This window comes from Panthera tigris, chromosome D3, assembly GCF_018350195.1.
Source record: "Panthera tigris isolate Pti1 chromosome D3, P.tigris_Pti1_mat1.1, whole genome shotgun sequence".
NCBI lineage: Eukaryota > Metazoa > Chordata > Mammalia > Carnivora > Felidae > Panthera > Panthera tigris.
The window spans coordinates 65,496,981-65,520,415 of record NC_056671.1 but is presented as its reverse complement, the minus strand read 5'-3'; the positions used below and the strand labels follow the sequence as shown (position 1 = coordinate 65,520,415).

The following is a 23,435-nucleotide window of genomic DNA, read 5'->3' as shown; positions in this document are numbered from 1 at the left end:
AGGGCAAGGTGTTCTCTTTTCAGAGCATGTTCTGAAGACTTTGGGCTCCACCCCATTGCACACCACCATTTTAAGTCATTGTATCCATTTCCTTGGGGTTTCACAGAATGTTCAGTTGAAGAGGGGTTCTGGAAAAAAAAGTTACGAGCACTGCACCAGACAGTTGAAGGCCCATCCTCAATAAAAGTACTTGACTGTCTATGTGAAAGAAACTATTGACAATGGACAGAGAGATGAAGTGGTCTCAGTGCGGGTACCACAAGCCAGGGAAGGCTCTTTGGAAGAGGTGGGTTGGAAGGTTAGAATCTGGGTGTTTTTAGCAGTTGATGAGCCTAGAAGAGAAACTGCAATTCCTAGAGTGGGGGGGTATAAAGCATAAGTGCAGAAGGACAACTATGGGGGGAGAAAAAGGTTAGCAGCCCAACTCAGACCTATCCCTGAGTGGTAGAAGCCAAATGGGCAGATAAGGGCTTCAGGTATAATTACCCAAGTAGAAATTTGACCAAAGTGTGACTGGATTAACAGCAAAGATGATTGGCTCCACTGAGGAAGCCACCTAGTCAATGCTCTTTCTTGCATGGACAGGAAAGCAGTGTCCAGAGGAGGCAAGCTCTTGTCTAGGGGCACAAAATGCATTACTGCTGACTGGGAGCCACCACTAGCTGTTAACCAACTAGCCTCTGCCCCTCTTCCTTAGCATTAGAGCTCCCAGCTTTTTAGCTGGGCACACTGCTGACTGCATTTAACAAAACATTTCCTAGCCTCCTTTGGGGGTTAGGAATGGCCAATAAAATGTCCAGGCAAGTTAAGGACTTCCAGAAAAGAACTGTTGGAGGGTATAGGATGGCCCATAGGAAACATTTTGTCCTTCCCTGCTTCTTCTTGCTTCTGACCTTGATGACTTTTAGTTGTGGGGCTGTCTCAGATCATGAAGTGCCCCTGGAGATGGAACTCATGTAACTAGGGATGGCAGAGCAGAAAGATGGAAAGAACCTGAGTCCTGGAGAGATCGCACAGACATTGTTATCAGCCCTGGACTGCCAACCTCTGAATTCTTTTATGTTGAGAGACAGAATGTCCTATTGTATTTAAGCCATTGTCATTCCTGGGCCCTGTTCCTAGCCACAGAATGTTCTTGATGCCCTGGCAGAGCTGGGGCTGGCGGAGCCCCCTGTGTGCCTTGACTATTTTGCTTGGCAGCGCTTTGTGCATGACCCCGCTGCTCCCGTGTGTGGAACTGTCTCGGTGTGTGTGCATGAGCAGAAATCCAAAGCCAAAATAATCTTCAAAGCTGTCAGCTCTGTTTCCTGCAGACTCATGCTCCCCACTGCCTTCTCATTTCCACCGGAGGAAAGAGAGGCTGCTGGTGAATAACTTTTTCTTTCTTGAATTGTTTACTATGTCACACACTCAATATCCACAGCACAGAATGGTACAATGTTCACATCTTGCTGAATTTGTTTTAGCTTTTTTTTTTTAATTAATGAAATAAAACATTGGTTCAGTTGAATCTTCTGTGTACTATCCTTGAGCCTATTAGCCTCCTCCTTCTGAAAACGATTCTCCTGAACTGCATGGATCTTTCTCTGTGTTTTTATGCTTTTACCTCACCTATGCGTGAATCTGTAAGTAATAGTATTGTTTTGTATGCTTTAAACATGGATGTAAGCGGTACACTGATATGATATGATTCTTTTTGTTTAACTTGGAATTTCCAAAATAATCCTTCTCTTTTTTTTTCTCTAAAATAATCCTTGATACATGAGTCTAGCTCAGGGAGGCTCACTGCTATGAAATGTACAATGCTTTTCCATTGCCCTTATTGATGAACATTTAGATTGTTTCCAAATTTTCAATATTGCACACCATACAATAATAAACATCCTTTTACAAGTCATATTACACATAGGAGTGAGTTTTGCTAGGGTATATATCTAGACATAAAACTAGTTGTCATAGAGACACATATCTTCATTTTTACAAGATTTCTCCAAATTGTTCTCTAAAGGGGTTAAATAATGCGCTCCCTCTAGAATGACAGTGCCTATTTCCCTCAAAAATTCAGCACCGTTGAACTATTAATGTTTGACAACTGGGTAGGTGTGAAATGGTATCTGTTTGCTATAATTGGCATTTCCTTGATTATTAATGAGGGAGGGCATCTTTTCATGTTTTTATAGGCCATTTTGATTTACATTTCTATTTTTATATTTTGCCTGTTTTTCTGTTGGGCTGTTTGTCTTTTCCTTATTGCAGTGTTTTACCAACATATTTTAGATATTAATCCTTTGTTGGTCAAATGCATTGCAACTGCCTCTTACAAATATCTCACTTGTATTTTGGCTTTGCTCATGGTGTCTTTTGTCTTCTAGAAATCTTAAATTTTAATGTGATCCACTTTATCTTTTTCTTTTGTGCTTTTTTTGAATCTTAAGAAGTATTTCCCTGGTTTGATATAAAAACATCTTTCTGGACTTTCTTCTAATAGTTTAAATTTTTTAAAAAAAAATTTTAACATTTATCCATTTTTGAGAGATGGAGAGAGACAGAGCATGAGTGGGGGAGGGCAGAGAGAGGGAGACATAGAACCAGAAGCAGACTCCAGGCTCTGAGCTGTCAACACAGAGCCCAACGTGGGGCTTGAACTCATGAACCATGAGATCATGACCTGAGCCGAAGTCGGACAGCTAACCAACTGAGCCACCCAGGCACCCCATTCTCCTAATAGTTTAAAAGTTGTTGTTGTTATTTGAACTTTTAGCTTCAAATCCACCTGGAGTTTATCTGCAATATTCTGTTATTTAGTATATGAAATAGAACTCTAATGTTAATTTTCGAGTATGGGGAGACAATTGTTGTGACACTAATATCAAAAGTCCATACTTTACCTACTTATTTGTAATCAACTGCTGTCTTGTACCCAACTTCCCAAAATGCGTGGGTCTCTTTCTGAACTTTCTAGTTTATTTCATTAATCTCTGTATCCCTACACCTCCATCACAAGGTTTTATCATGAGTTTTGATGTCTGTTAGATAAGCCCCTCTTCTTTATGTTCTTTCTCAAAACTCTTTGGCTATTCTTGGCCCCTTTTACTTTTGTATGAATTTTTAAATTTATTTCTTCCAGTTTTATTGAGATATCATCAATGGACAGGCAATGGATATATAAGTTTAAGGTGTACAGCATAATGGCTTGACTTCCGTATATTGTGAAATGTATATGAATATTGATGAGTCTTTTAAGGCAATGCCTCCTTCCTACCTCTCTCAGCAGGTGCTCCCCCCCATCCCATCCCCACGCAAAGATCTGGGTTCCAGCTCCAATACTGCCACCAGATGGCCAACTGTTCTTAGGCCAGTGGTCTAACCTCTCTGGGCTTCAGCTTCATCATCCCTTGTTAGATGTGCTCTGCCTACCTCACGGGACTGGACTGCTGAGTGGAACAAATGAGGTAAGGATGTAAGAATTTTTTGGAGAATTAAAAACACAGAGCTAAAGTCAAAAAGAGTCAAAAACAATAAACTCAGGACTGGCCTAAGATAAAAGGTGAAAGTTGGACATTTTTTTCCTCAGCTTTCTGCCTTCTCTACCATTCCTACTCCTTTCTCCCAAACTTCCAGGGTTATGAGACACAGCTCTTTCAATGGGGTGGACATACCATGAAAAGGTGATGGAGGCAACTTGTGTTAATAAGGTCCAGCTCCAGTTTCAGACTCTAACCTGTGACTTGAGGTAAGTCACTCAAACTCTTTGAATCTCAACTTATTCATCTTTACAAGGGGCATAAAATGTTCCTTCCCCAAGTAGTATTGTCAAATTAAAATGAAATAATGGACATGAAAGTTCTTGGTAAAAATGTGAAGCCTTTATAAAAAACAGAAGTTTTTGTTAGTGTTTTTGCTGACAGTTACATGTGGCAAAGGACTTACAGGAAGGTAATGGTGTTTACTGTGTTGAAGTGCTTTGCTGTCACCAGTTGAATCAATGCATGTAGGAGAAAGAAACCTACTTTGTAAGTATGGTAGACCCAATGCGGTATCTACACAGACTTCTAGAAGATGCAAGAAGTCCCTATCATTTAAAACTATTTTTTTAATGTTTATTTTATTTTTGAGAGAGAAAGACAGAATGTGAGTGGGAGAGGGGCAGAGATGGAGGGAGACACAGAATCCAAAGCATGCTCCTGGCTCTGAGCTGTCAGCACAGAGCCCAACACAGGGCTCAAACTCATGAACCATGAGATCATGACCTGAGCTGAAGTCGGACTTCAACCAACTGAGCCACCCAGGTGCCCCAAGAAGTCCCTTTCTTAAATACCATTTCCTTTAGACATTTTCAGTCTGGATGTGCAAAGAAGTGGAGGTGGTTGAGATTCCGTGAGGTCTGTGTGGAAAAAAAGACTAAGCTAACCCTGGTGCAGGTATTGGGCTCAGCACTGACTAGAGATAGTGAGAGTCGCAGGGATTCAAGGGTGGGAACATATCAGTCTTTGTACCCTCCTCACATATACCATTTTGTTAAAATTAACATTAAGGTTAGCCCTGATGTTCTGTGAAAAGACTTCCTGTGGAGTGAGCACACAGCAATGCCTCCACATCTGTCTACCCCTTGGTACTGAGATGACCGGAGTATCCTCTGCTCTTGTGCCAAAATCAGACTTGGCCTTGCACCAAATGACATCCATGGGCTAGATGACATGAGACCACAACTCACCTGCCTAATCTCATACAGAACACCCTTTTCCTTGGTAATTTGGTTCCTGTTCTTTCCTCAGTTCTACTGAAATAGGACTTCTTACCTGTTCCCTAGTCACCTCCATGGCTGATGATGGACTGCAATGTCCTGACCAGTCTCTGCTGGAAGTTGCTGGAATCCTTCTAAACCAATTAGCAGCATTACCACCCCTGCCTGTAGCCTCTGCCAATGTCCCCTTCTCTGCTGTGGCTTGGGAAGAGTCCTGGACTTTTGACCTAGGTTTGGATCTTAGTCGCCAGAACTTGCAATCTGTCTGTCCTTTCCTTTGGGGTCCACACCATTTCTGACCCAGTCTTGTTCTCCTCTTCCCATGTGACTCCTTCCTGCTCTTGCTTCCATGTTCATGCAAGTCTCCTTCTAGACCCTGTCTTGTCTTGCTATAGATGAATCACTTTGCAAAATCTGTCAATTAGGTATCATTCAAAACAGATCACAGCTGACTTTATTATTATTAATATTTTCAAACGTGGGCATGAAACATAGGCACAAGTTCTCTGGTAGAAGCTGTGATTGTCTGCTTATAAACTTCTTTCATCAATGAAGGACAAATTCCACTAGCTACTGGGAGTTGTCCTCTCTGAAGAAAGCAGACTTGTTCAAGATCACAACCTTTCGTTGGGGCAGCCCACACCCTGTGACTGCTTGATGTGGTCACAGCAATCAGAGGGAAAGAGTTTAAAGGCTGAGACCTTGATGACAACTCTGAAGGGCCATCCCCTTCTTGGATTCTCATGGGGTGAGCTGAGGCTTTGGGAAAGCCTGCTGCCCAGCGCCTCTCTCTGCCCATTCCTCCCTCCTTCCCTTCCCCTGCAGGGCTTGATCCTAAGCACTCTTCTTACTTCCAACAAGTCTCCAAGTGGAGTCAGAATCTTAGAGACTCTAGCCTACCACAAGGGTCCACAGTTATTTTCTTGCTCAAGCAATCAATGCTCTATCTCACCATTTTCTTTCTCCATAAATTCATTCTCCCTGTGGTGGGCAGACTAATGCCCAATCCCCACCCAAAGATGTCCACACCCTAATCCCCCACAACCTGTGAATGTGTTATCTTCTATGCTAAAAATGGACTCTGCAGATGTGAATAAGGTTACTGACCTAAAGATAGGGAGATTACCCTGGATTATTCAAGTGGACTCAGTCTCATCACATGAGTCCTTAAAAGCAGAGAACCCTTCCTGGCTGTGGTCAGGGATGTGATTACAGAAAAAAGATCAGAGAGACCCAATATTTCTGGCTGTGAAGATGGAGGAAGGGGCCACAAGCCACGGAATGCAGGCAGCTTCTATAAGCTGGACAGGGCTAAGAAATGGATTCTCCCCAGAGTCTCCAGAAAAGAATGTAGCACTGCCAACACTTTGATTTTGGCCCAGTGAGCCCTGTGTAAGACCTCTGGCCTATGGAGCTGTGAGATAATAAATTTGTGTTGCTTTAAGCCAGTAAGTATGTGGTAATTTGTTACAACAACAATAGGAAAGTAATATATGGCTCAACTTAATATTTGTGCATTTATATGATCTTGGATATACACTTCACCTATGTAAGTCTTACTTCTCTCATCTATAAAATGGTTATTTGGGCCATATGCTTACAAAACCCCTTATAACTTGATATTTTATGGCCCTAACGGGCTAGATTCCCTACTTTGCAACATTTATTTTTTCCTTCCAATGAGGCAGTTGTTTGCTTGTTTTTGATGATGATACGAGGGCAAGCCTATCTGAAATGCTGTAGGAGCAACAGAATGGCCATGCACCAGGGTCGGGAGTGGGTATTCTTTCTTTTTGTCTGTTTGGCCCTTCTAGTATGTCTTTATGAGGAGCTATTCCCATAACTCCTCATGACCATAGGAAAAATGCATCTCAGCTGGTGAAAAATTTATAAACCAAAGCCTGATAACAAATAGATTCTGTCATTTTTCTCTCTACTGGTAGACCTTCAAGTACAATTTAAAAAATTTGGTTATGCTGAAAATAATTCGTTAAAAGTTGTAGGTACCAAGCTTAGAGGTAAGGTAGCAGTGTTCTGGTTGCTGGTGAAAGTTAGGATTTCTTTAGGGAAATCTACCATTTTTAAGATTAAAAAAATGTCCTTGGCCTGATTTTTGTTAGGAATAAGTATAATAAAGTGGCACTGTAATTAAAATACTGATAAACCCACTAGATATAGCTGTTGTGGAAAAAAAAAACTGGACACTAAAATGGGATAAAAATAGAGCCTCATTTGGCCCCGTCACCCTCCTAGTGGGAAACCAATACAGTTGCCACTTCATTAACTGCTCTGCGTTAAGAAAAGCTGAGCTGACCACAAAATAATAATGGCAATAGCACAGTGATAATGATGACTCCTGCTACATTTATTTAGCACATTATGCTTCTCAAAGCACTTTCTGTCTATTTACTTGTTTGAGCCCCTAGGTCTCAGTATTTCCATAAGAAAGTAGGGGAGGTGGTGAGGAGAGCATCATCCACCTGCTTTGACAGATGAGGGAATCCTGACCTACAGTGTCTAAATGACCCTCATGTCGTCACAGCTGTGAGCAGCAGGTCTGGGCCTGGGGGCTGTGCCGTACATGGAGATCCACGTTTGTTATAGCTCACTGCCCCTGGCAGTTGGAGTCACCCAACTCAGGGTCAAACACTATCTCGAGACATTATTTATACTGCAAACCTAAGGCTAGTAGAAATATTTTTTTTCTCTCAACAGAAAGAACAAAGTCACTAAAGAATTAAAAATTTTTTTAATGTTTATTTATTTTTTAGAGAGAGAGAGAGAGAGAGAGAGCAGGGGAGGGGCAGAGAGAGAGAGGGAGACACAGAATCCAAAGCATGCTCCAGGCTCTGAGCTGTCAGCACAGAGCCCAACACGGGGCTCTTAACTCATGAACCGCAAAATCATGACCTGACTGAAGTCGGACGCTTAACTGACTGAGCCACCCAGGTGCCCCTAAAGTCACTAAAGAATTAGTCATTAACATCAGCTGGGAAAAGTCCAAAGAACTGAATGGAAGAGAAAGAAAACGCTAAGAAACCTAGAAGTGGTTTTTAGTCTGTCACCCATATCACTAGGATTGTGGTGCTGGCCAGTGTGTCTGTGTATGAGCCAGAGTGGAGGAAAAGTACCCCCTTTTCCACCTTCCTGGGATCCTGCTCATGTTCCCTGGTACAGTTTCCAAGAGCCCCATGTGTTATAGCCTCTGTAAAATGACATCAACACTCACTACTTGCCTCTATCCCCATCCCACAACCCAGGTCCAATTAGCCTGACTAATCTGGAAGGAGATAAGACAACCTGAGGCCAGTGGCACAAAACAGAGTAGCCCTCAAAGGCATCCCCATTTCATCTGAACAATGAGGGGGTGAGACTAGGTCTCCTCAATGATTCCACTTGTTCCAACAATTTCCTATTTTACTTCTGGTGCAGTAGTATCATTTGGACTTGGGTTTGAGAGCCAAGTGGTAACTCTCTGAGTGGGCTACAATGTGACCTTGGTCATTATCACTTAGCCTCCATGAGGCTCAGTTCTCTCACCTATGAAATGGGTGTGATAATAGTGAGTCTCCTTCCCACTGTATACCATTGTCATGAGAGTCAAAAATCCAAATGTAAAGCACTGTTGATCAAGGCTCGTCTATGTACATCTTGCATAGAAGAGATGTTATGGGTTTATTATTGGCGGTAGTGCTAATTATTATAATTGTAGTTTAATAGTAACAAGGATCTTACTAGAATCAACAACTGTGGTAGTGCTGGTAAGGCATTTCAGAGATTATTCATCATATGTGGATATTGGCTGGAGAAGTCACTGGTGTTGAGAAAATGTGTACCATGCCCTTTCTCGAATTATTTCCTTGGGGCTTTACAACAATTCTAAGAGTTAGAACTTGTTACTGTCATTTGAGACAACAAGAAGCTAAGGCTGAGAGAGAGAGAGAGAGAGAGAGAGAGAGAGAGATAGGCAAACAGACAGAAGTGATTTTAAAGCTGGTATCATGAGAACCTAGTGGCTTCTGCAGACTTCCAGCATTGGCAGGCATATCTAGCACTTCTTATATAGAACAATCTATAGAGCCTTGTTACCAGGGGCTTGTTGCCTTAATCACAAGAAGGGGGTATGGTTGGTATTAGAAGTTCCTTCCTAGGAACAGAATGATTCACTATTCAAAGTCATTGATGAGTCAACTGACTCTGAGTCAACTGCTCTGTGATTGATGTACGAATGCCCATTAAGAATTTTCTGAGCAGGAACTCTCTACACTATGATTTTTCCTCACAGAGCCCATGAGGTGTGTTCCCCTACCACATAGTGGATTTGTTAGGAAGTGACTGCCAGTCATGGACTAACCCAAGCCCTTTTTTATCAAGGTAAGGCCCATGTGACTAGTGCTCATTGATGGGATATAATGTGTATCAATCACAGGCCAAGGTGGGTAGGAAGTGGGTGTACCATCTTCACTTTCTTCTTCCCTGTCAACCAGGTAGATGAAGAACATAAAGCATAAAACTCAAAGGCCCTAAAAGACGGTGAAGCCACAAGACAGGAGACACCTGGGTTTCTGAATCACCACTCTGATAAACACCCAATGGGGCCTTATAGAAGGGAAAAATGATCTATGGTGTTAAACCACCAAGATTTGAGTGTTATACGTTACACCAGCTATTGTACTATAGATCCACTGAAAGATCCACCAGTGTTTCAGACCTGGTCCTAATTCCCTGCCATTTAAAAACTACTGCGTTCCTTCTCCATGGATACCAGCTCACCCATCCTAAGCAGATTTCTTTGTGTTCTGTATAGGTGTAGAGAAGCTGGTCTGCTTGTCAAACAACCAATAAATCTATGTTAAGCAAAACAGTAGTTTTCATCAGTAAGTGACCTTATGATAACATTTACATTGCTAGAGAAATCATTCCAACCCTGAACCAGAGGCATCCCAACTCAGGCCCTCCTGGTGGCACATGGCAAGGAAACTAATGAAGTGTGGGGATTATTAATGATTTTATCTTCTCACTTACCCATCCCCTTTCCTTTTACAAACTCACAAATATGTCCAGTAGTGTCACATCTGTTCATCTATTTTTGACATATAAATAGAACCTATCCTATTGGAATTTTGCAGAGAAAATAGACACTATGTGATTATGCTAGCTTATGTCTGAAAGCGGCCATGCATGACTGAGCTGGGAAGACAATGACTCAAGGGGAAGAAGGTCTTCATATGACTTAGCTGTCTCAGGTACTTCCCATGTGCTCCTAGTGACCTCAGAGGGGAAATTTTTTTTTAGTTTTCCATGGCAGCATTACTGGTGGTAACAGTTATTTCAGAAGACACAAATATAGAAAGTTCTAGAACATACTCACAATTTCTTGACAGTGGGGTCAATGGGTTCTACAAAGAGTCCTGTGAACTCCTATTTAGGTGCCTTCAAGTAGTAAGCAACAAAAAGTCCTGTAAAGATAGACAGTGGAGGTCAACTTTAAATTGCTTTGGGTTTTGATTAAATAACATGTGCTCTTTTTTGTTTTAATTGTAAGCAAAAATGTTCATTTTAGAAAAAAATAGAAAGTAAGTATTAGGAAACAAGACATAAAACTCATCTGTCATCCCACGATCCAGATATAATCACTAGTTAACCCATGGAACACTTACAGATTGTTTCATGAGTATTTATGTATATATGGATATATATTTTTTTCTACTGTTTTTCATTCATAGAATTGAGATCATACTGCATATGCTGTTTGGTGACCTGCTTTTCTTTCATTGAATAAGATGTTATGAATATTTTTTGCCACCAGATAAATGTCAACTGTGTGGTACACAGCCTGTAAGATGGTTCCCAGGGATCCCCACTATGTTGCATCCTCACCATTGTGAAATCCATTCCCCTGGAGCGTGGGTGGGACCTCTGGCTTACTTCTAACCAATAGAATATGGCAAGAGTGATGGGATGTCAGTTTGAGATTAGGTTACAAAATCGCTCTGGCTGCTGTCTTGCTCACCCTCTCCTGCTCTCAGGCTCGTTTGCTGTGATGAAACAGCTGCTGTGTTGTGAACTGCCCCAAGGAAAGGAGGGCAATGGAACTGAGGGAGACTTCCACCAGCAGGCTTAGAGGACCTGAATCCTGCCAACACCCACTGGAGGGACCTTGAAAGTGGATTCTCTCCAAGTTAAGCCTTGAGATGGTTCAAACACCTTGACTGCAGCCTTATGAGAAGTCCTGAGTCAGAGGATCCAGTTCAGCCACTGCCTACAGACTCCTGACTCACACTGTGAGATACTATGTTTGTTGTTCTAAGCTGCTAAGCTGTGGGGTAAAGCAGCCATAGATAGCTAATATAAACCACACAGTTCGTAATAGTTGTTTAGTATTCCAGTGTAAGGTTTACTCAATCTTCTACTGTTGTGTGTTGCTTATTTTAGTTTATTTATTTTGCTATTATAAACAGGGCAGTAATGGATATCATTGTAGCTAAATCTCAGTACACATCCTTCATTCTTTCCTAAGGATAAATTCCTTGAAGTGGAATAGCTGGATTTCAAAGGGTTTTCATCTTTTAAGGCTTTTGAGATGCTGTTTCCCACTTGCTTTCTGGTAGAACTGTACCCTTTTACACCTCTGCTGGAGGCATTGTGGAGCGGCTGCTGCCCACACCCCAGGGCTTACGTTTCTGAGCCATACTTTTGGTTAAGTTCAACCACTCTCTCTTGAGCTGTGTCTCTCTGCAAACCAGTTAGAAACAAAACCAAGACCAAATCCCAAAACCCAAGAATGAAGCCTAAGGTTGACTCTTCAAAATTACTAGATAATCTGATGCTAAACAGTTTCTTCAAAGTATATTGTTTTGAAGTCAGGCAGATGAATTCAACCACCCTCAAATTGTTATTCTTATCTCTCAGTGAACACTGAACTTCTGAAAAGATGATGATGCTCAAGTCCCCAAGAACTTTGAGAGGGAAAACCACAGTGCTAGTTGAAGTCAAAATAATAATGAGCTATTCTGAAAATCTTAGTTTATTTCAGTCACACAAAGGACTGTCAGTAAATTCAACTTTCTAAATTAGCTGGATGAATTCTATATTTTCTATATTTTACATATAGATATAGATATAGATAGATATAATTTATTTTTTTAGTTTTGCATACATGGATATCACCATTTCCAAATTGCAACTTCACTGTTGGGGAAAGAATAAATATTTTAATGACTATACATTTTAACAGGCTTTGAACCCTGTGGTTGGTTTAAGCTAAGGGTGCAATTTCAGGCATCTAAATAAGTAAATAAATGAGGAAGAAAATCCATGTTAATTGCAGTAATTTGCGGTACTTTCAAATTCTTAATTAAGAAATAAAATAGGATTCATTATCCATGCCCACTGTAGATGGCACACATAGATCACCATTATGACCAGACACAAGACCTGAAGTTATTGCCATAAATGAAATAACAGAGAGAAATCACTGTTATTGGTGCATTATTGGTCAAAATGTGCAGGCGCAAGGAGGGAGGAAAGAGGACACACAAAATGCCTGTTCTCCATAAATGCCCTTCTTTTTGACCTGGAGATTATGTTATCCCCAAATATCTCCCCTGAGCCTCAGGTCCTGCCCCTCCCTCCTACTCTCTGGGATAGATTCTTCCTTCAAACCTCACGTAAAAATTTCTGAGCCTGTCTGGACACCCTACAGTGTCAAATTTTCCCCAGTCACCTGTTCCAGGTCACTTGTGTGCTGGGACTTCAGGTATCTGTGTCATTCTTCTTGGTGTCATTCTTTTGGTGAGTCCTAATATTCTTCTACAAAGGTGGGAAAAAGAGAAGGACTTTTCTTATAACCAGAGGCATTCTGACTCGTGCTGCCTTTTGAAAATCACGTATTAAATTAAACTAGGGACAGCATATAATTTGTCATACAAAAATCACTTTTGATTGGGACACATGCTTAATTTGAGAGGACACCAGACATAACCTGGGACTGTTCTAGATGAAGCAGGATGCTTGTGTTCCTAATGAAAATCCATCAAAGTCCCTAGGATAGGGGTAGGGTTGGTGTGGACACAGGTTTTCAGGCAGGTAATCAGGGAGGTATTCTGCTTTGGTGATGTGGGTGGGAAGGGTAATATCACGTACGTCTGGAAGGAAGAGCACTTATGTGCTGGTTGTAGGCTGGTCATTGTGCTCTTGTTTGGAGTATTTATAATAAGGACTTTGGGTATGCATTTCCCAGGCTCTCCCTTTCCTGTTGTCCTACCCATCTTGGTCTTGCAGGCTGGCATAGATAGTCCATGGTCAGTCAACATGACTCTGGGTTTCATGTCTGTCAACATGGGCAGTTATGGGCAACCAACTGCAGTCAGCTCAGCAATGAGAAGGGTGCAGAGCATAAGCAATTTGGAGGAGTTTGAGTGACCCAAGACAAAGGAAGAAGGGAAATCATCCATTGAAGATCTCTTAAAGGAATGAGGAATCTTGTCAGAGATTAGGCACTGAAGTTTTTTGAGCAAGTAGGACAGCTTTTGGTTTTACCTATAAACCCAAGGACAATCAGAAATTAACATGTATATTTCTCAGATGCCTATTATATCCTATATGGAAGGCATAAGAATAGTCTGAGACATACATCTTATTCTCAAGGGACTTAAGGAGTAGATTCTTTGAGTTAAAGGCTCCTGTCTTTTGGAAGGGAAACCAGAGAGAAACCTGGACTTGGTATCTCTTCTGACAGCCGGGCTGATCTTTTCTTGGATCACATACATGCTAAAGACCGCCATGGAATTCACAAGGGCTGAAAAGAGTGTCTGTATCTTACAGTGTTCCATTTCTCAAAGGATCCTTCCTCTACGGCTGCAACTGGATGGAGTCCAGACCACTGTGGGGCCCTGGGGGGGACCTGGGGAAATGTGAACAATTCCTTATTTTTTATATGTGATCCTTATATAAGGATCCTTTCTTACCAAAACATGGCGCAGAATGACATTCTGCTTTTATTTTCTGATGATTTATGGTAAAGAAGATACAGGGCTTTTCCAATTTCAGAAGTAAGCCAAGGAGAAACAATCATAAAATGCATCCATAAAAACGGGCTAGATACCAAGCTAGAAAGAAAACCCCACTGTATAAAGTGTTTCTGTAGAATTTACTGTTTCATGGGTACTGGTACTCCAAGCTTCAATAGTAAGTGACATCAGGATGCTAAGAAAAGGTGTGAAAGATGGGAGGAATGTGGGCAGAAGATCTTTAAACCATGAGAAATGCCTTGGGAAATATGCCTTCTTACGCTGTAGCGAGGAGGAACCAGATTAGTTGCATAAGGTCTTTTGAAGAAAAGTCTTAAATGCAGTTATGTCTCAACTATTACATTCTTTCATTTATTAATTTAATCTAACAAGTATTTATTGAGGATTTTCTCTTTCCCAGATATAATATTACGTGCTGGGGATTCAGAAGGAGCAAGACAGGGATTTATAGCCTTTTAAAGGAGACTTCTACTTTTAAGATGATAGTATTAAGAAAGCCTTGCCCACTTCTTTCTAGATTCATTCCCAAACAATAAGGAAAATGAAAAAGCAGAAATACAAATTTCACCTTTGTTGAGGAAAATCTGTCAAATGCAATAAAACTCCAAAAGGAGCAGGTAGATGTTGAAGGATGTCTTGGGCCAAAGACCTCAAGCAAGGTTGGCAGAGCACAGAGTTCATCAAAGAGAAGAAAACCAACACAATCTTTTGGGAAACAACGTGCCTACAGTGAATCAGCTGCCTGTGAGAGAATCCCTGGACCCTTTCTGGCTCCATCAAGAAACAGGGAATATGGTATAAACAAGAAAACAGCTAGGGGTGCTATCTCTGGTTGGGCAAATAAGCACAGACAACCAAAACAATAAACTTTAATGGAAAAGATCACTTATATAAAATAAGAACTCAAGGAAGAAATGTCAAGACCACTGAAAGAGATAAAAAATGAGCTAGCAGAGCTCAGGAAAGAAGTAGAGGAGACATAATGTCCTCACAACAATTAGGAAGCCATCAGAGGCAACAAGAAGGTAAACAGATAATGCTCAAAAAAGTGGGCTTAAGAACTGGAATGCTAAGGTGAGCAAAACAAAATGGAAATGATTAGTCAACAAGGATTAGAAAGAGAACATGGTAGCTGTGGAAGATGAAACAGATCAAATAGACCTATGTGTATGCATAAATAGACCAAGCAGTGCTTGATAAAGAATATTGAAAAAAAAGAATAGAAATTATATTTGGAGAATTATAATCACAGAGATAAGATATTTAAGTCTATGTACAAAGCAAAGCCCAAACCAAGCAAAACTATCTGAGAAAGTAAATACAGAACCAGCAACCCAAAAGGTAAAGAAAGACTCTTTACCATAAAAACAAATGAAAAAAACAAAACAAAACAAAACAAAACGAACAATACAAAACAAAACTAAAATGTCTTTTCTAAGGGGAAAAATTTTGGGTTGTTTTCAGACTTTTCCATGGTAACATCTCATGCTAGGAGACAGTGGAACTGTGCTTACAAAAATCTCAGTGAGAATTAAATTTAAGGGAGATGCGCTTGGGTGGCTCAGTCGGTTAAGCATCCAAGTCTTGATTTCAGCTCAGGTCATGATCTCATGTTTCATGAGATCCAGCCCTGTGTTGGGCTCTTTGCTTGATAGCATGGAGCCTGCTTGGGATTCTCTCTCCCTCTCTCTCTACTCTTTCCTCTGCTTATGCTCTCTGTTTCTCTCAAAAAAAAATTAAATTTAAAAAAATTAAAAAATGTTAAATTCAAATTTTTGTTTAAGTACAAATGCTGCTACTAAACATCTGACAACCCAGAAAATGTGGTCACTAGGATCCTGTCTGGAATAAATTGCACTTTAACCAACCAGTAGAGAATAGAGAAAGTGTGGCAGAAAGACTAGTACTGGGTTTTTAACAATTTAGTTTAGGATTAAGATGAAAAAAAAAAAAAAACCTTAACAAACACTGACCTGTGGCAATTATGGTTCTAGAAAATGATGTACTTTCTAACAAACTAGAACAACATGAAAAACAGTAAAACTAACACAATTCAGGGGTGCCTGGGTCGCTCAGTTGGTTGAGTATCTGACTCTGGATTTAGACTCATGGGATCAAGTGGTTCATGGGATCGAGCCCTGCCTCCAGCTCTGTGCTAACAGTGCCAAGCTTGCTTGGGGTTCTCCCTCTCCCTCTCTCTGCCCTTCTCCTGCTTGCATGTGCACTCTCTCTCTCTCTCTCTCTCAAAATAAATAAATAAACATTAAAAAATAAACTAACACAATTCAGAAGGTGAGGAAAGAGAGAAGCTGGGGGGAGCCAAGAGTCAAAATTACCATGTAGGGCTAATGAATCAAGGAATAGAAAGAAATATATATTAAAAATTATAAAATTAAGATTAACAGAAATATTACCATCATTGTCATTATTATCATCATCATCATCAACTAAAATTGGGTATGATAGGAAAATGAGAGGCAGGAGAAGAGTAAGTATGAAAATTTCATCATCTTGCAGAGCTATATTTAAGGATATAGAGGATCAAGTATATTATATTTAGTTTACTTAAAAATTAAAAAAAATATTAAAACTTTCTAAAGTATCACTATGAGCCCATGCATCTATTAAATTAAAAGAGAACAAAACAAAGACCATATAGTAAAATAAAAGCAGAAAGCATATGATATTAAGACTGGTTCTAAGTATATCTAGCAAATTAAAATTAATAAAAGTCAAACGTATCAAGCAAAAGAAATAGATCCTCGGTTTACATTACAAATAAAAAAAACAATCGTATTCTGTGTACAAGAGAAACAAGTAAGACAAAGTGACTGGAAAGTTGAAAATAAAAGGTGGGCAAAGGCAAACCAGCAAACCAAACCAAAACCAAAACAAGGAGAGATCCCAGTTTTAATATTAGACATGTTTCAGACAAGGTTGAGTTCAGGGCACAAAACAGTAGATGATGCAAAAATGGGAACTTTATTGCAATCTCACTGATGCTATAATTATTAGGAGGATTTATGTGCCCCCATTTTTTTATAGCAGTAACATTTATTTAAATTTTTTTTAATGTTTATTTATTTTTGAAAGAGAGAGACACAGAGTGTGACCAGGGGTGGGACAGAGAGAGAGACAGAGAGAGAGAGAGAGAGAGAGAGAATCCGAAGCAGACTCCAGGCTCTGAGCTGTCAGCACAGAGCCTGACAGGGGGTTGAACCCACAAACCGCAAGATCATGACCTGAGCCAAAGTCAGATGCTTAACTGACTGAGCCACCCAGGTGCCCCTATAGCAGTAACATTTACTACGCTGAAAGGTGGAACATATAAAAATAAAGGCAGAGACACATGAGTAGTAAAAGACTAATACAATTCCCTCCATTCAAGTAATTGAGGATGCTTTCAGAGTCACATAACAATTCATTTTGAGATTATCTGTATTTTTCAACTCCCTGTATTTGTACAAACAACTACAAGAGATTCTTACAGTGTCTCTCCCTTGTGCTAAAGCCTTCCAAGCTCCCAGTGCCTGCTGCCTGAAGTCCTAAAGCTCCTCTGTGATCTAGCCCCTGCCTAGTTCTCCAGCCTTCTCCCACTCTTCATGTGTTCAGAGACATCCCCACAATGGGGGGTTCTCTTTTCCACACTTCCCTTCCTTTGTCTTGGTCCATGCTGTTTCTTCTCTTTGGATGCTCTTTACTCTCTGAGAGCAAGCAGATGTAACCTTTAAGACTTCACGAACATGTCACTTTTCTGGGAAGCCTTCTTTGTCCCCAGTCCTGCCAGCTACAGGACTGTTAGGGCATGCTTGCAACTTCCTGTAACTAACCCAGTTCTTTAGGATCAAGGCAATCATGATGTCTTTACTCCAGAACATCCTTCATGCTCCACATGCAAACAGGTACTAAGTCCTACCTTTTCTTCCTTTATTAGTCTTCATTCCCTCTGTACCCATCTGACCGTTGCCCCCTGCACTCCTGAGCTCCTCTTCTGTAAGTATTTTGCCACTAGCCTCACCCTGCACCCTGTTTATTCAGCATTCTACTCCTGTACCCATGTGCCTAAAGCACCACTTGGTCAAGCCAGCTCCTTTGTTCCAAAGTCTCTGATGGGTTCCTTTTCCTTTACGATCAACTCCTTCATATGATGTCAAGGCTTTCTGCAACTGGTCATGATGCCCTTCGTGATGATTGTTCATCACTCCCAACTATTTCATTCATACTGACAACCCCTCCAACCATGCCATCACCATGGGCTTCCTGACCTGCTCCTTATGTTCCTCATGTTCTCTCTCCTTTTCTCTGCTTACTGATCCAAATTTTGCTTCAAGAGCAACTCCATGGGTACCCCTCCCTGGTCTACCAGCCCAGTGATTTCTTTTCTTTTTTTTTTTTTTTTTTAATTTTTTAAATGTTTATTTATTATTGAGAAACAGAGAGACACAGAGCATGAGCATTGGAGGGGCAGAGAGAAGGGGAGACACAGAATCCAAGGCAGGCTCCAGGATCTGAGCTGTCAGCACAGAGCCCAACGTGGGGCTCGAACCCACAGACTGTGAGATCATGACCTGAGCCGAAGTTGGACACTTAACTGACTGAGCCACCCAGGTTCCCAGCCCATAGATTCCTACTCTGAGCCCTTTGGACATTTATTATCAACACCCTAGCTTGACTTTTATCATAACTCATGCTAGGAGTTGTGCTTATTTGTACATGTTTATCTCATTTGATAGACAGTAAGCCTCAGCAGTAAGATCTTATGCTTCTTCTACACTATTCTCGACATCTTACAAGGGATTGAGAATATGGTAGGTGCTCAGCAATCATAGATGCTTTTTTAAAAACAGAGAATCTGTTGCTTCCATCTGTGTCATTTAGCGGGATGGCAGGTCACCTGAGTCCCGAGCCTTAAACAGCCTCCTTCACTGCCCTCCTCCCTTCCAGGGTTGTAAGTGACCCAATTTCCAACTGTCATTTTCTAATCATTTACCTAGCCTAATTAATTACGATAGAGTTGCTTAATATTTTAAAAACTGCTTCCCTACCCATCATCTCAGTGGACCTGCACACAATAGTGTGTTGTAGGCAAGGTGGAGATTTATGGGGAAATAAAGTCAGTGCATCTGGTGCCAGTGAGACCAGACCCCTGGCTTCTATTTCTAGTCTAATAGCCTTTATGGCAGGGCAGGCTGTGTCTCTTCCCTAAGTTTCTAGAACTTCTCTCTGGAAGTGTGAATGTGTGTTTTTAAAACATTGATTTTTGCTCAAATGGCTCTTTATTTTGCTTTTGATTTCTCCTTCCTAGTGAAGATACTGCCCTCCCCCCTGACGGCAAGCATTCTTTTTCCTTCCTGAATGATGGCCCCACTTGGTCCCCCTTTGGTTTTCTTTGCCTGAGTTTCCACTTAGCCCCGCCACCCCCTGGAGAACCATTCTGGCTTAATGCCTCCTGCATCCTTTCAAATTGTTCTTGTTCCTCAGCTCAGGATTTCCTGCAGGGCTGGCCTTCTTGGCTAATGAGGAGCCTCTAGCTGAAGGCACTGTTCCTGACCAAGTTTCCCAATCCTGCTGGGAGGTGGGGGTTGCGGCTGGCGGGAGAGTGGGTTGCAGTCCTGCACTGATACTCTGCGATCACAGGCAGGAGTCTCTGCTAATGCAGGTCTGGTGAGCCTTGGAACTTGCTGGTACCTGGTTTTGTTTTGAATGACCCACTCTCTCCACACCCCCCACAACCCCAACACTGTATCTTTAAAGTGATTCACTTTACTTTCCTCCAGGAAGGCTCGTTCATATTGTGTTTTCTCCTTCTCTAAATTGTCCAGTGCTATTACTATAATTTGTGGAGGTGGAGTGGGGAGAGTACTATTTATGTTTCAGACTAATTGAGTAGGAGTGACCTTGTATTATGCATTTTGGAGAGATGCTGGGGGCACCCCTCAGCATAACTGTCCATTAAGTAAAATGGGTTTCAAGTTATCACAGTACTAGTAGCAGAGATCTATGATTTTTGTTTCCCCTTCTGTCTTTATTAGCCATAAAGGTGAACAGGCTTTGGCTATCAGACTGGCCCAAGGGGTGCATATGGGACCCAAGCCAGGCCAGCCAGAGTTCTTCCCTAGGAGTCGCAAAGTGGAGCTGGGCAGAGGAAGCCAATCTTGCCGTCCGGCTATTGAGCTGTCAGGATATGAAACTGCAGGAGCTGATGCCAAATTCTAAACAACAGCCAATTTGAGGAAATGACATAACACCCACCGAGAAACGTAAATGGAGATTGAGGGATGGGTGGCATTAACATCTCCAATTCTAGTTATTCATGAAGCTAGCTCCCAACCCTGCTTTTTCAGGAGTCTGGCTACATGAGCCTATAAATCACTTTTTACTGCTGAAGCCAGTTTAATTTGTTAATTGCAACCAAGAAAGTCCTGGCTATACAATCCTTCCTGTCCGACTTTTCTCATCAGAGGCTCCAGATGCCCTTGTATTGTCCTTAGCTGCCCCAAACGAGGTGTTCTTACACAGCATCCTTGGGGCCTCCTAGGGGGGTTGATTCCTGCCTGCATATGAACCCTAAAAGTCCTGCCCTCATGCACCCAGTCCCATCATTGGTAGAAAAGGCATAAAATGCATGTGTCCCTATAAGAATCAGAGCTCCACGAGGTAGGGACACAAGGAAACTTGCTTGCTTTCTTCTCTGATGTGCCCATCTATCCAGACAGGGCTAGGCACACAGTGGGTACATGATGAATATTTCTTTTTAAAAAAATTTTAAAATATTTATTTATTGAGAGAGAGAGACAGAGAGACAGAGAGAGAGAGACAGGAACAGCACAAGTGGAGGATGGGCAGAGAGACAGGGAGACACTGAATCTGAAGCAGGCTCCAGGCTCTGAGCTGTCAGCACAGAGCCCAAAGCAGGGCTCAAACTGATGAACTGTGGAGATCATGACCTAAGCCCAAGTCAGACACTTAACCAATTGAGCCACCCAGGCACCTCAAATACTTCTCTTTAAGTAGTCTCCATGTCCAGCTTGGAGCCCAATGCAGGGCTTGAACTCACAACCCTGAGATCAAGACCTGAGCTGAGATCAAGAGTTGGATGCTTAACCGACTGAGCTACCCAGGCGTCCCCATGATTGATACTGGTTAAGCGAAAGAAGCACTGAATGCGGCCATTCATTCATTCACATGCCTTTCTTCTTCTGATTAGACGTCTTCAGTCACTGCCTACTGCACTCTGAATTTAACCCTCCCTCAGCTCAATTTCAACCCACCTGTCTAGCTTCATCTCTCACTGCTCCTCCACGTGTTCAAAGAGCCTCCTAGTATGAAGTAGGAGTTAAGCTCACCAGATTGCAGCCTGTCTCTGCAGCCTCCGTGCCTTTGCTTGGGCAATTCCAATCATCTGGAAGACACTTTTTCTCTGCACTTCAAAATCTCATGTTTTGAACTCATGCCTCAAGGCCTGGCTCAGAAGAAGCTCATGCCACGTGCTGGCCCTGTTCCTCCCATTCAGAAAGAATCTCATGCTTTTTTGAATCTTCATAGCACCTTCTTTCAGCCTTTGTCTTCTGAATTTGCAATAATAAGAGATACTGAGGCACATGCATTCTCTTGCCCAGTGGACTCCAGGCTCCTTGGGCACAGTGCTCCTGTTTCTCTCTCTTTGTCCATCAGCTTCTCCTTCTGGCCCTCCTCTTCACCACACATCACCACATTTTCTTACCAACTAGATCCTAGCACAGCCTCACACAAGGTGATGTCTAGTGAATATTATTATGCATGAGGAAATCTGTGCACATCAATGCAAAACAGTAAACTCTGGCCTGACTGGGACAAGCCCGTGGAATCACTGTGCATGGCTTATCCATACAGTGGAGTTAATAAAACTACAGACTTTACTGGGGTTGGCTAATAAAATACATAGCTTATGCAAAGTGCTTAGTCCATGCGGGCACATTATTAGGTGCTCAATAAGTGTTGATTGTTGTTATTGATAGGTCTTAGGTACCCAGAAAGCCAAAAGGACATTTTCTTTCCATTTTCCATCCAGGCCAGTTCTCTGACATTTACAACCTGATAGTTCTCTCCATTTCATACCTAGCCATGTGGCTTGCCACACATCTACCCCATTCAAGAGTCTTCCCTGTGTGGCTGCCTTCCAGCTAGCCAAGCAGCCAGCTTCTCCCCTCACCACAAACTGTCTCACCTGCTAGACCAAAGGAAAAGGAAAGGAAAGGGAAGATCAGGCCAGTCAGGGACTCCCCGGCCTGGGCCTGGGAGAGACAGGACAAAACTGACATGTGAAGCAAGGCTGGCTGCTTCCATTAAACTAACTCCCTCTGTCACCTGAGCTGCTGACAATGAGGCCCCACGAGGACATGGATCTGGTCTGGGTGCTTTTCTGTCTTTGCCTGTCTGCACACTCCTCTTCTCTTGCTGGATGCTCAGATAGCTCCAGAGGCTTTCAGGGAGGTGAAGTGCTGTGACAGAGCTCTCTTCTTCTCTCCCTCTCTTTCTGTTTCTGCATTACTCTCTCTGGCTCTGGCTCTCCTCCATCTGTCTTGTTCTACAGATCTGCTTTTTATTCTCTTTAGCTGACCTCGCTGCAATTCCCATCTCTTGCTTTTCTGTCATTTCTCCAGGTATCCCTTTATTGTTTCTGTCTCTCTTAGGCTGACTCTTCCTCCCTCCCTCCTGCCCTCCCCCTGCTCCCCACTCCTCCACCTGCAGTTTGGCTCCCTTGCTCTCCTTTTCATGGCCATAATGCTGCAGTGGTGAGAAGGGGACCATCTATCTGTCAGAGACAGGCTCCGCCAACCTCGACCACCTCTCTCCTGCTGCTGGCAATTATCTGGAGGTTGGCACAGGGCCCGGAAACTGCCGCTTGCACCACCCCGCGGCTCAGGGTCTGCTCCCCCAACCCAGCCCCCTTGGAGGACCGCTTGGTGCCATGCCCAGGATGTGACAACCTGCAAAGGTCACACACACTCCAGAGAAGATGGACTGCTCTACGGGTGGAATTGACATTGGGCAGATTTGCAAATGTCCCTCCAGACTTGCCAGTGTTTCACAGAGGCACGGAATGAGGTGCAAAAAATAGAAACTATAAATTGCACACAGTGCCCCTACCTCCCCTTAACACACACACTTTAACACTGCCATACATCCAGATTTTTACTTTCTTTATTTTTTTAAAGGGTGGCTTTCGAATCTACCTTATTTGAAATTTCATACAAATTCATCCATATGACATCACTGGAAGTTAGTGTACCTGGTACCACCAGGCTGGGAGCTGACCTGTTATTTATAGGAACCTGTGTGGCTCTGTAAGCTGAGTCACAGCTGTGACCTGGCACTCTCTTTTTCAGAAGTTGATGAGATTTCAGAGCTGACAGAGACTTTTGAGGCTGTTTATGCCAAGACTCTCATTTCGGGGCTGGGAAATCTGTAGACCAGAGTGGCTGAGAAAGGTACCCAGAGTCAACCGGCAAGTTGGTAGCAAAGGCCAGGGACTCCAGTTTTCAGGCTCCTGGTAAAGTGCCCATCTCACTCTGTACTCCACTGCCTTTAATGAGGGAGGAAACAGATCCTCCAGGAAGACAAATAGTTCTGCCCAGGTTACTCAGTTATTAGGTGTTAGAGTCCCAGTATCTTCTGAT

The 23,435-nt window shown here is 42.2% G+C and overlaps 1 protein-coding gene and 1 long non-coding RNA gene across 13 annotated transcripts in view; one reads left to right on the top strand and one right to left on the bottom strand.

Moving 5' to 3' along the window:
* SLC14A2 (solute carrier family 14 member 2) overlaps positions 1 to 23,435 on the bottom strand; it is a 424,168-nt gene that overhangs the window by 171,193 nt on the left and 229,540 nt on the right. For all 10 annotated transcript variants that reach the window (XM_042962175.1, XM_042962166.1, XM_042962170.1 and 7 more), the window contains one exon: positions 10,116 to 10,203. The gene's annotated coding sequence lies outside the window, so the exon portion shown is untranslated. The remainder of the gene's footprint in view (positions 1 to 10,115; positions 10,204 to 23,435) is intronic.
* LOC102954535 overlaps positions 1,434 to 23,435 on the top strand; it is a 42,114-nt gene continuing 20,112 nt past the window's right edge. Inside the window, exons 1-5 of one of the 3 annotated variants that reach the window (XR_006209895.1) lie at positions 1,434 to 1,625; positions 3,275 to 3,452; positions 3,622 to 3,733; positions 9,030 to 9,118; positions 10,774 to 11,028. This is a non-coding gene — a long non-coding RNA (uncharacterized LOC102954535). Of the gene's footprint in view, positions 1,626 to 3,271; positions 3,453 to 3,621; positions 3,734 to 9,029; positions 9,119 to 10,773; positions 11,029 to 23,435 lie in introns of all 3 variants that reach the window. The other 2 variants (XR_006209893.1, XR_006209894.1) reach the window with 2 other exon arrangements.